At 53.1% G+C, this 12,882-nt stretch overlaps 2 protein-coding genes across 2 annotated transcripts in view; one reads left to right on the plus strand and one right to left on the minus strand.

Moving 5' to 3' along the window:
* LOC106975481 (long-chain-fatty-acid--CoA ligase ACSBG2-like) overlaps positions 1-3,190 on the minus strand; it is a 47,655-nt gene extending 44,465 nt beyond the window's left edge. Inside the window, exon 1 of the mRNA XM_053220028.1 lies at positions 2,941-3,190. The gene's annotated coding sequence lies outside the window, so the exon portion shown is untranslated. The remainder of the gene's footprint in view (positions 1-2,940) is intronic.
* RFX2 (regulatory factor X2) overlaps positions 2,255-12,882 on the plus strand; it is a 91,535-nt gene continuing 80,907 nt past the window's right edge. Inside the window, exon 1 of the mRNA XM_053220024.1 lies at positions 2,255-2,453. The gene's annotated coding sequence lies outside the window, so the exon portion shown is untranslated. The remainder of the gene's footprint in view (positions 2,454-12,882) is intronic.

Genomic DNA, 12,882 nt, shown 5'->3' on the forward strand with positions numbered 1-12,882 from the left:
TCATCAGTCCAGAAGAACTGTAACAGTCTCCTGAGAGCTCTTGCTCTGTCTTTCTTGTGTCCTTCAATCTGGCCCCCATGTGGTGACCTTTTAAAATCACAGACCACAAATCTGGTTACATCTCCCTCCTGCTTAAAGCCCTCCCATGGCTTCCCAGTCTGATGAGGAGCCCTTCCTATGGCCTGGCAGACCTTAAGTGAAATGACTCCCTCCAACCCCTGACTCACCACCCCCCACCCACTTATGCCCTCCCCATTCCTTCAGCTCCAACCATACCCAGTGATCTGTTGTTTATTTAAAACGAGTTTCCACACCAGGGATTTTGAATTCTTGATAATTTCCTTTCCCTCTTCCTCATTATTCCAACATTGGCCCAAACGTCACCCTCTCAGAGAGACCTAGGGTGACCAGCTCTTCCTGTTGGGTCCAGGAACTTCCTCTATTTAGCACTGAAAATCTCACGTCCCGGGAAACCCCATAATCTCAAACCATCCAGGATGGTTGGTCACTCTTGAGAGGCCATCCCTGGCTATTCTATCCAAAATAAGCCCCACCCACTCACCCCCAAGTTACTATCATATCCCTTTTCCTGTAAGCCTGGGAATTGTGTCCCTAAGCACCTAGAATGGTGTCTGGCAAATAGTAGGCAAACAATACATATTTTGACTAAATTAATAATTGAAGGAAAGGAACTGATTCCTGCAGTCCTAAGCTTAAGGCCCCATCATACAGGTTATTTGCAAGAAGAAACCCATTAGAAAGTGGCCAAATCAATTCAGCAGGTTACCATCAAGCATTTTCATTAAAATGAAAACAATAGAAAAGATCAAGCATTGCGTCAAGTATCATGCTTTGAAAATTTTGTTTTAGTTATGATGTGTTTGTGTGGACTGGGCCTTTGAGTCAAATGTATTTCCTGCTGTGATTCTGTGGTCAAAAACATTTGAAAACCACCCATCTAGTGGTCAAATGCATGGACTTTGGTACCAGACTGCTGGGATTTGAAGCCTTACAAGCTGTTTGGCATTGGGCAAATTCACTCATACTTTCCAGACCTCAGTTCCCTGATCTGTAATATGGGGGTAAATGCATATTACATTTTTTGGGAAATGAATGTGAGATTCAACTGAGTTAGCCTACAAAAAATGTTTAGATCAGTTTCTGGCACCTAAGAACAATTTAATCAGCGCTCACTAATATGATTATTTGTTGAGTGAATGGATGAATGGATGAATGAACGGGGCTGAGGTCTAATCTTCCTTTAAATTGCCCTGCTTGTTTCTTCCCCAAACAAGTTTTCTCTCTTGGTGTTTCAGCCCCTTCCCCTGAATAACTATATATGTTTACTTATTTATTCAGTTTATTGTCAGCGTTCCCCCATTAGACTAAAAGCTCTAGGAGAGGCTGGATTGTTTGTGCAATGTGTAGTTGGATTTACGGTCTAGGGATGAGGGGGGATGGTGAGAAGGGAAGAGGGTTGGCAAACATTTTCTTGTGAATGGCTGGGTGGTAAATATTCTAGGCTCTGCTTATGCCATTCCATTTTTGTGCAACGAATAAACTTTTCACTATGCAACTCTTGTCCATGTAGTGTGAAAACAGCCTTCCACAGTTTCTTAAAGGATGGGCCTGGCTGTGTTCCAATAAAACTTTATTTACAAACACAGAGACATAATTTCGCCCAAAGACCACAGTTTGCCAACTCTTAAAGATATTGAAATACTGGATTCAGTAACACAAGAGTTTCATATAGATAACACAAAATTCTTCTTTTGACTGTTTTAAACCACTTAAAAAATATTCTAAAACTCTCGGCTTGTGGTCCATGAAAAACAGGCGGCGGTTAGGATTTGGGCCGCAGGTCGGAGTTTGCTGATCCCAGACTCAGACTGTGTTCGCATGTCCGGTAATCATTTGTGGAAGAAACTAAGGCCCCATTAAAGTCACCGAAACTTAGCCTTCCCGGAGCAGCGCCACCCACCGGGGGGCCACGCGCGCTTCCCGCTCGCCAACCCTCCGAGCCGAGCGCGCCTCCTGCCAAGCCCCGCCCCCCTCCGCGGCAATTGGTCGAGCCTCGCCCTCATCCTCTCCAGGGAACGCCCCTCCTGACAGGCACTGTGGGCAGCCAATGGGGTGCCGGAGGGCCTTACGCCCCGCCCCCCCTCGTGCCCTTTGGAGGCGGGCGTGGGCGGGCCGTTGAGGGGTGGGGCGTGGAGCCTGGTAACCGTTGCCGGTAACAACGCCCCGCCCCGTCGCGGCGGGCGGGCAGGCGGGCAGGCGCGCGAGGCTGGCGGGCGGGCGGCGAGAGCGGGAGGAGGAGCGGCTGCGCCGCCACCGCCGCCGCCATAGAGACTGTAGCCGTGGAGACTGTTACTTACCAACGGGGACCAACACGCAGCAGCCGCTGCTGCCGCCGCGGGAGCTGCTGCCCGAACTCCCGGCCCGAACTCCAGGTGACCGATGCGACCGCCCCAGGCCCGGCCGGGCTGGGGGAGTGCGGGGGGCGGCGGGGGTCCGGCTTGGGGTGGGGGGGCGGCAGGCGGGCGGCGCGGCCCCCAGCCGCTCACCCCAAACGTCCGGGACGGCGCGCCCGCGGGACCCGCCTCCTTAGCCCAGTTCCCCAGGCGCGGCCGAGTTTGGGGGCGCCCGGGAATCCCCCCCTTCTTTTAGCCAAACTCGGGGGCAAGTGGGAGCCCATCGCTTCGCTGTTCAAAAAACTTCCCGAGTCGCGGGTCCCCGAGACCCCACTCTCAACTCTTACCCTCGAAGGCCACGAATTGGGTGCGCCCGAGGCCCCTCAAACTTTTACCTTCAAATTCCCAGAATTGGGGCTTCTGGGAACCTCCTGTTACTTTTATTCCCCAGATCCTTAAATTGAGGGCGCCCGGGCACCCCTCTCTCACTTTCTCTCAACTTCTTGAAACCATTTCAAGCCCTTACCTTAAACTCTCTGAATTGGGGGCTCCTGGGGACCCCTCTTCTCTTTTAGTCCCCAACTATCCGAAATTGGCGTTCCCGGGGCCCCCTCTCTCACTCCTCGCCCCAGACTCCTGAATCGGGGAGGGGGCCTGGAAGATTCGTTTTCACCTTTGCCCCAATTTCCTGGGTGTGGGGTGTCCCGGGGACTGGCTGTTCGTTAGCGAGTTTGAGGGCTCCCTTGGAATCCTTCTCAGCCTTTAGCCAGAAGTCGATTCGCTCGTCTTGGGGGAAACACCCCCCCTCACGTTTTCGCCCCAAACTCGCCGATAATCGGACTTCCCGGGGACCTGTTTCTCACCTCTTGAGGTCTTGAGCAAAGATCCTCGCGGCTAAGGCTCCTCGGACACTCCTCCCCTCTCTCCCTTTGAACCCCCATTCCTGAGTTTGGGCGGGGGGGGGGGTCCGCCAGTGCTTCCACGCCCCTCGGGAAGCCCCTTCGCACACCCGCAGCTCCCCCATTTGGACCGATCTCCAAGCGAGACAAGAGTTTCACCAAAAGTTTGTTGTTTTTTTTTTAACGTATCAACTTATGATTTTGTTTAAAGAGCCCAACTCGTGGCCCAAACTGCTCAGTGACACTTTCTCTTGAGATTGTGCGAGTGCGTGTGCGTTTGTGAATTTAAACCCCACCCCTGAACACCCCCTCCCAAACGCGCACTTGCACGCGCGCGCGCGCACACACACACCCACACACCCACACCCAAACGCTCTAGTCCTCTCCCGGCCCCCTGGGACGAGCCACGGCGCTCCCTCCCGCTCAGTCCCCGCTGGCTGTTCTCGGCTGCTGCACCGGCAAAGTTGGGTTTCCCGATCCCAGTGGCTATTTCAGGGGCCCCTGAGGCCGAAGTTCCCCTGCCATTCCGGCGGAGGCGGGGATGGTTCATCGTCCTAATTTTAACCTCCCGCTTGCCCCGCAGGAATGAGGGAGGGCGTCCAGGTCCGCTTCTGGATGCTTTCCTTACGCGGCCCCCCAACGCACGGAGCACGCACGCACGCACGCACGACTGCAAAACTACCCTCTTGCTGGGCGCCGCGAACTGTCAGTGCAGAGCACCCCCCCCCCCCCACGCCCCCAGCGGTTTCCCCTCCCGGCCTTGCCTCCGCCAATCCAAAATATCAAACCTTATACAAGACTCTCGGTTTCCACTGAGATTCCAACGAAATCATTCATTACGGTAATGGTAATAATGACGCAGAACAGCAACAACGAAAACTTTTTTTTCCTTGCACAGATTGTCAACATGTTCTTCTCATTTGGCTACCTGTTGTTTCTCTCCCTCAAGGTTAAAAATAACCTTAGAGTTGGTTCCTCACCTGCTCTTGCCAGAGAAGTGAGGGGGAGAGTGTATGGTAAGCGCCTTCCCCTCTCCTCCCCTCCCCCCACGTCTCAGCCTGGCCCAGCACCCCTGCCATTCCACCAGGAATCTGATTTCCTTAATCACTGATCACTGCTAATTTGGACCCGGACAGGCTTGGTGAAGTATCAGAGGGGATTTGGTAGCTTTAAAAAAAAAAAAAAAAAAAGACTTCCTACAACACGATGGACAAACGTAACTGCTCCTGTGGTCCTGTGATATTCCGGCTGATTTCGGCTGGGAAGGAGCTCAGAAACCGTTGGCCTCCGCAGTAAAAGCGAAACTGAATTATTTAGCCCCTTAGGTACATTCCTCTCTTGTGCCAGATAAGCTGCCGAGACGCTCCAAAGGGGCATCTGGGAACAGGGCGGCAGAGTTATGAATTACACGGGGCAACAGAACAAGTCCTTTGAAACTCAGCTGATATTTGCATTCTGGGTGAAGGGCACGCATTGCCTCAATATCCACCTTTTAGCCGTGCTTACTTATCACCCAAGTGCTGCCGGGAGGGAGCCATTCTCTGGAGATACAGATCCTGAGAAATTGTTTATCTGGATCTCATTCCTTGGAGCTAAATTGTAGTTTCAGACTCGAGTTAAAATTAAGTTCATATTAAGGCAATATTTAATTAATTGAACCTTAACTAATATTGTGACTGAGTCAAAATTTTGAAGGTACGGGTGGGAGTTTTTTAAATAATCACTCGCGATTGTTTTGCTCATAAAATTCCAGGGCCCGTAGGAACCATATCTTACAATATATTTGGCCCTTTTTAATTAATTGCAAGTTGACCACTTATTTAAATAATGTAACTCCCCAACCCACCGCCCCACCCCAGACACCTACTTACTTGTAAAATGTGGACTATTTAAAAGGCAAGGGAAGTTCACAGAGACGTCTTCTGGCTAGTCGGGACCCTCACTGAACTTGGGGACAGGAAAGTACAAGTCCTGATCCAGTGTCCGAAACCCCTGGCCCGATATGCAGGCAGCAAACACATCCATATTGTTTGAGTATTCCAACCAAATGGGTAGATAAGGACCATAAACAACCTCAAGCCAGTTCGGGTTAGAGTCTGCCAAATTTACCAAAACACTTCCAGATTTCAGAGCTTTTTGGCTATCAGCACTGTTATAAGGGATTGTGGACTTACATATTTAAAAAGACGTTTCCACTCCCTTTCTAGAATTTAAACGGTGAGCAGCTCTGCCACAGGTCATGTTCTCTAGACGAGTGCCTGGCACACTTAATTTGCCGAATGAGGGAGTGAGTGAATACGCACCGAAAATTAGAGAGAAACCTGAGAACCACCTAGGTGCTTCTTGGAAGCCACAAGAGCCGCAAAGGAATTCTTACGGGGGGGGGGGGGAGAAGAGGGAAGACTTTAGGAGAGGAAGACCCAGAATCCAGTGTGTGTGGGACAAGGAGTAGGTGAAGGAGGCTGGGAAGAAGAACCAGGGATCTGCGCCTGGGAAGCATGGTCCTGCCTAAGGTGATGAGTGGGGGCACCGGACCCTCAGGCCTTCCGAGCAGAGAAGTCTGTCCAGCTACTCGCTGCGCACATCCAGGTGGATTCTGACAGGCAGCTTAAACACAAGGTGGCCAAACGGAGCTCCCGAAAGGCCCCACAGTCTCCTCCAGGCTCTACGCCCGCTGGCTTCTTCCGCTGGCTTCTCCTGGTTGATTTGGAGTCGCCCCGTATTCTTTTTCTCGTAAGCCATCAGCAAATGCTCCGGCTCCACTGTCAGTGGGGACCTAGAATCTGAGCACGCCTCACCACCCCCGCCGCCAGCCCCCGCTCCGGGCCACCAGCGCCTCTTGCCCAGATGATTCCAGCCCGCTAACCTGGCGGGGGCATGTTCCCTCCTGTTGCGTATCCCTCAACTCCAGACCCTCCCACGGCTCCCATCTCACTAGGAGCCGAGGCCAGCCTCCTCCCACCCTGGGCCTCTCCAACCCAGGACTCTTTGGCCTCATCGCTGACAGTGATCCTGTTCCTCAGGCCACTTCACCCCTGCAGGCCTCTTGGAAGCCCCTCGAGCCTTCTGTCTGGAAAGCTCTTCACGCATGGAATTGGGGGGTGGTGCTCTCCCACCTCCTCCAGGCCTTCTCTTAGACGTCACCCTCCCAGCCCACCCCTCCAAAGTGACACACTGTCAGCCCCCTTCCCTTTCTCGTTCCTTAGCATTTATCGCTCACGTGCCAGACATAATGCGCATTTATTTTCTTATCACCATTTCGTCAGAAGGTCAGCTCCTTAAGGGGAGGAAGCTGTGTGTTTAATTCACTTCTCTTTCCTCCAAGCTGAGCACAATTCTGGCACCGAGTAGGCACTCAAGCACGTTTGTTAAATGAATCGTTTCCTGCATACCTACAGGGGGAGCCTATGTGGAAGCTGAGAGTTGCTGCTCAACTTGCCATATGTCGCCGCCCGTGTCTGTCTTGCAGCAGCTTGGGTGGGACGCGTGGGGGGCAGAGGGAAGAATCAAGGGGAAACCGTAGACCCGGGCCGGGACCCAGCAGAGAAGGGCTCGCGTGTGGTGTCTCCGCCGCTTAGCTCGGGGGCTCCAGGCAGGGTGTGGAATCCGTGAAACATGACGATGGTGCTACGGTCACCATATTAGAAAGATTATTGCTATTTAGCACAGGGCCTGGCCCAGAGCAGGTGCTGCCCAGAGACTAGCTGTGAACTATTCTTATCACAATGGTTATTATTACGATTAGGGAGCGAACGAGCAGCAGCGGCCTGGGATCACGTTCTTAGTTGGGTTTTCCGACCAGTACAAGTGCGAGGAGGCCTTCGGGACGTGGGTTTCGCCCGATGGAGTGGATGAGCCTGCGCTGTCTGTCTGCGGGCGAGGAAGGCCCTCCAGTGAGTGTAGAGGCGGGCTGGTACAAATACGTCATCCCGCAAGCGTTAAGTGCGCGGCCAAAACACAAGCAACCAAAGCGACAGGAGCTCTTCCATTTTGGTTGTGGCGTGGGCCCGTCTCCGCTTAGTGCCCACACGTCATCGTCTCGGGTGAGCTCTGGCAAGTGGCCAGCTCTGCACACGGACGTTTAAAAGCCGGTTTCCCTTCTCTGTTACCGCTGGCCCTTGGGCGCCGTCCTGGCCGGAGTCCGGAAATCAGCCGCTCGGAGGTGAGAAGCGGCCCGCCCTTCGTGCCAGGACTCGAGTTAGGCCCTCAGGAGCAGACAGCCTGGCCTGGCTCCTTGCTGTGTTTCCTTCTCTTTTCCCGAAACGCATTCCTGCCTTATGATACACAGGGCTCGTGTGCCTGAAAACGCTGTTGGTATGCCCTGGCAGCTCCCAATTCTCATTTTAAACGTTCTGGAGTTCTGTGGCTTCCTGGGAAATACAGTTGACCTCCCAAAGCTGTAAGTAGCACATACAGCAAGAGGGTATCAGACGCTGTGAGTCAGACCACACCTGCCGTAGTCTGCTTTAGGAAGGAAGGAAGGAAGGAAGGAAGGAAGGAAGGAAGGAAGGGAGAGAGAGAGAAAGAAAAAGAAAGAAAGAAAGAAAGAAAGAAAGAAAGAAAGAAAGAAAGAAAGAAAGAAAGAAAGAAAGAAAGAAAAAATCATACAGCCAATTAAAAATAGGTTGTCGTACTTACACGGAAGGCCCGAGACAGTGATTCTTTGTCATGCACTCTGTAATGAAGCCCAGACGTGCTATATGCAGTAAGCCTATTTCTACTAAGATCTCCACGGTTATTTTGAGCCTGTGTGTGTGTGTGTGTGTGTGTGTGTGTGTGTGTGTGTAAGAACTGGGCCACTGGGTCCCGGGGAGCTCTTCAGGAGGTGACAGTTGAGCTGAGACTGAAATGCTGAAGGGGAGCAGCCCTGTGGAGTTCAGAGGAAAGAGCCTTTCCAGGCATGGGGTGGATGTGGGGGGTCAGGTGCAAAGGGCCTGTGGCTGGAGGACACAGCTGGGCCTGGGCAAGGCAGAGAAAGGCAGCCATGTGGTTGATGCCAATGACATCTCTGTGGGGCAGGCATTTGGGTGGGGACAGTCCTGGCATGACTGTGTTTTCAGGAACCTGCGAGCAGCCCTGAGCAGCCGAGTACAGGGTACAAGGGAGATGACATTAGAGAGAGGAGCAGGTGTCGGCAAACGACAGCCCTCAGGCCCATTCCAGCCTGCAGCCTGTTTTTGTGAGTGAGGTTTTATTGGAACGCAGCTACGCTCATCTACGTACTGTCTCTAGCTGCTTCTGCGAGGCAACGGCAGAGTCCAGTTTTCGCGAAAGAAGCAGAATGTGACCAGCAACACCTGAAATATTTACCCCCTGGGCCTTTAGAGGAAAAGCGTGCCGAGCCCTGGCTGGACATGTGGGTCTTGTCTCTGGCGCTGGGCTGAGAGCCGCTTGTGGGGAAGCAGCTTTGTGGTCACGTGTGATTTTGGAGGGTGCGTCGGAAGGCTTCGAGTCTGGAGGTAGGCAGGGGAGAGGAGGTTGTTGCCACGGTCCATGCGTAAGGCGACAGGGGCCTGCCCGACAGCACCGGCCAGGGGGCTCTGGGGAAGGCTGAGAGGCTCGGGGACTTCTGGACTCTCTGGGCCGAGGCGCGGGGAGGGCGATTCTCAGCTGTCTGACGTTGGGGGGTTCTGGTAGAACGTGTCACTGCAGTGAGTCAGGGGCCACGGGAGAAGCTGGTGTTGGGCAGGGGAAGTAATGAGTCCCGTCGTGAGCGCGGCCAGCTTGAGGTGTCTTTGGGACATCCTGCTGGGGACGGCTTTGCAGCAGGCAGCCGATTGCAGGGTCTGGAGCCAACGGGGGTGGTCCAGGCCAGGGGTTAGCATGTAGGAGCTGTCGGCACACAAATGGTCACTTCAGTCACGAGAACGCATGGGACCATCCAAGGAGAGGGTGCAGAGTGAGAACAGAAGGCCAGAGCCGTCAACATCCAAGAAGCAGGAGCCAAGAGTCAGCAGAGGAAAGTGGTTTTTTAAATTGTGGCAAAGTACATGGACCACATAAAATTCACCATCGTACCCATTGTTAAGTGTGCAATTCAGCGGTATTGAGTGCATTTACAGTGGTGTGCAGCCATCCCCACTGTTTCCAAAACTTTTTTGTCACCCCAAATGGAAGCTCTATTCCTGGTAGCAGAAACTTTCAGTTCCTTTTCTTTCTTTCTTTCCCTTTCTTTCTTTCTTTCTTTCTTTCTTTCTTTCTTTCTTTCTTTCTTTCAAGTTTATCCGTCTGTTTTGAGAGAGAGAGAGAGAGAGAGATGCGGGAGGGGCAGAGAAAGAGGGAGAGACAGCGAATCCCACGCAGGCTCCACACTGTCAGTTCAGAGCCCAGTGTGGGGCTCAAACTCACGAACCACAAGATCATGACCTGAGCCAAAACCAAGAGTCAGAAGCTTACCCGACAGAGCCACCCAGCCTCCCCTTTTAGTTCCCTTTCTACCCTCCCAAGCCCTTGGTAATCTTTAATCTACTTTCCGTCCCTATGAATTTACCCATCCTAGATGTTTTGTGGAAGTGGGATCGCATAACAAACGTGTCCTTTTGTGTCTGGCTTATTGCACTAAGCACGGCGTCCTCCAGGTGCATCCACACAGTGGCAGGTGTCAGAATGGCCTTCCTTCCTACGGCTGCCTGATACTCCAGCGTGTGGGTGGGCCAGTCTGTGCCTACCCACTCATCCGTCAGTGGACACTTGGGCCGTCGCCACCCTCTGGCTACTGTGGCTAATGCTGGGCGGAGGAGAGTTTGAAGGGATTCTTAGGTGGAAAGGGAGGCTGGGAAAGGACCCTGAAGGCCAAGGAGACGCAAGGCAGGGGCCGAGCCCCAGGAAGAGCGAGGCCTGGTAGAGACAGGCGGATGAGACCTGGGCAGCCCGAGGAGAGAAAGGAAAAGGGCCAGTCCCCACCGACAGAAGGCCCTGCTCACATGCGCCTGTCTCCGTGGAACACTGCTGAAACCATACTCGTGATACAGAAGTCCATTCCTAAGGTTGCAGCGACACTTAATTACACTTACACTTTTAAAATGCAAACTGTTTATCTTTTAGAAACAGTGCTGTGTCCAGGAGGCGTTTCTGTCTGAAAGGTGATCTGTGGGGTGAGGCCTTGGAAGCCGAGGCCCCCACCCCCAAATTACCAGCCCACAAATATGTGTTCTTGCTCCACCCGAGCCAGTGAGAACCCAAAGAAAACACCAGACAGCACTCTCCCACCTCTCCTGTCCTCAGAATACAGACAGACAGATGTAGCCTGCCTTGAGAAAAAAATATATTTGGAATCCCAGACTCGCAGAAAATAGCTTGAAGGATGTGCTTCTGATTTTTAAAATTCTTCATATTCTAGAAGAATCCACCTTCGTGAGGACGTCTTTGTGTGAGTTGCTCTCTGGGGTCTCTGTCCACTCGGCAAATATGCGTGGGCCCCAAACAGCAAGCATCTGAGGCGTTTATACTTGGCCGAGCACGTACGTGTGTTAACATACCCTCCCGGGAGAAGTTGAGACCAGAGAAGGGGCTACAGCAATTTGGAATTGTCTGTGGCCATTGGCCGCTGCGCTGAGGTTAGAGCACGAAGGGGACATACTTCAGGAGCTCATCAGTTGTGTGGTTATACTGGCAACTCTTCAAATGCCAGACAGGAGTGCATAGAAAGTATTTCTGGAAGCCCCGTGTGACCCAGTCCCTTGCAGTCTTACTTCGCAGCTGGGCGTCCCATCTGTCGGCTGGACGGTGGCCTTCGGGGAGCCTTGGTGGGGAAAAGACACTGTTCCTCAGTTGGGGGTTAAGGGAAATTGCAGATGGTGGGGTTAGAAGGGCCGTGGTGCCCCCGCCTCATTTCGGGACGCGCGTCCCCACCTTCCTCCCAGCTGGGGGGTCCGCACGAACCCAGCTTCTGTCCTCATTCTGGCTGCAGGGGCCACCACAGTCCTCTGTCCCCCTTGCAGCAGACAGCCCAGCCCTGCTCCCCTGCTCCAGAAGCAATATTGCCCCAGCGCCCAGGAGCGCACTCCGCGGTCACCTCTGTGCCCTTGCACAGGGCTGGTTCCTTCCCCTGGCACTCTGGTCTTGCCTCCCACCCACCTTGCTCGGCCCTTCTGGGCTGTTTCGGGAGGGCCGACGGGCACATCCGCCGCCTACTGGCCGACCTGGTGGACTGGCCCCTGGCCTTTGGCGCAACCACATGGTGCTTAGCTCAGCGTTCGAGGCTGTTTCCGGCCTTGAAATGAAAAGGCTTCCTTTCCATCACCTTGTCCCTTGGTCCCTGGAATGGACTTGCCACGCCTCACACATGCCTTCTGTCTGCCCTCCTCCCTGAAATGTCATTTCTGCTGATGGAAATCTTACTTTTCCCTCAGGACCCGTGTCCGGGGCTCTCTTACCTGGGAACCTTGAGACGTGACTTAGTGAGCCGAGTGGGAAGATGTTCAGACTCGAGCCCGATGTCTCCCTCTCGCCTCTGTCGCCTTTGCGCCTCGTAGGGCTCTGAGTTTCCACTGGCCTCCATCTTCCAGTAGCACCCGCCCCCTGTCCCCCGTGTCAACCGTGACAACAACCATGTCTGAATGTCACCTGCGGGGACAGAGTCACCCCCTACTTAGGGACCGTGGGATTAATCGGCCAGAAGTAGCACTACTCTCGAACTGCCACAGCACAAGGCTCCTTGGACACGTGGTGTGATTTACGTGTCTTGTTTCCTGTTCTGCGTTGTAAGCTCCTGGAGGACTTCCCCCAAGGCTTCATATTTAGCGTGTGAGTGAGCCAAACGCCGGAGCCCAAAGCGTTCTTCAGGGGGCAAGGCCTCCATCAGGTAACGGCAGCCTTTGGTTTTAGCGAGAAGCAAAAGTCATGAAACCCTTGCCTGAGATCCGATAGCCCTAAAGGTGCCATGTTTTTGATTCAGTCTAGATTAACATTCCAGTCGTTTCGACGCGTGGTTTTCCTTTACCAAATCCCCAAAGAAATTTTAATCAAAGGCCCCTTCCATTCGTGATGCCCCTTTTTGCTCAGCAAAGAGATTGCGCGTCAGGCAAGTCGGGTGCTTTTCCGGGCAGCGTGGGGTCTTCCTGGAGAAATGGGGCCTCGGAAGCCAGCGGCTGTACACAGTGGAGGGTACTAAATGCCTCGTTCTGCATTCAGGCCAATTGCCGTGTCTTGATTCGTATTTGGTTTGCTTTGGAACTTTTCAAAGATTGGACTTTGTTAAAAAGTTGGTTTGTAACAAATCTAGTTATTGTGCCTGTTGGAACGGTTTCATCCACAAAACGTAGCGCTCAAAATTTGTTGAATGGATGAATTCTTCTTTTTGCACCTTGTCAGTACTTAGACCCTTAGCTCTTGTGTGGCTCTGGCACTTTGTGAGGGTTTGAAAGCCTGCCGTGCTGTGCTGGAGGAAGGCGTCACAGAGGATCAACAGAACTGTGTAGAGTTGACTCACTTTGTAGGTAAATATTTCTAACCCTGGCTCCCTTCCTGAAAGATCCGTTTCCCCAGCTCAGGAGCGGTTCCCATAAGGAGACGCTGGTTCAAGGTCATGGCCCCTTGAGGTGGTGGACGTGGTGGATGTGTGTGGGGTG

Source organism: Acinonyx jubatus, chromosome A2, assembly GCF_027475565.1.
Source record: "Acinonyx jubatus isolate Ajub_Pintada_27869175 chromosome A2, VMU_Ajub_asm_v1.0, whole genome shotgun sequence".
In the NCBI taxonomy this organism is placed as follows: Eukaryota; Metazoa; Chordata; class Mammalia; order Carnivora; family Felidae; genus Acinonyx; species Acinonyx jubatus.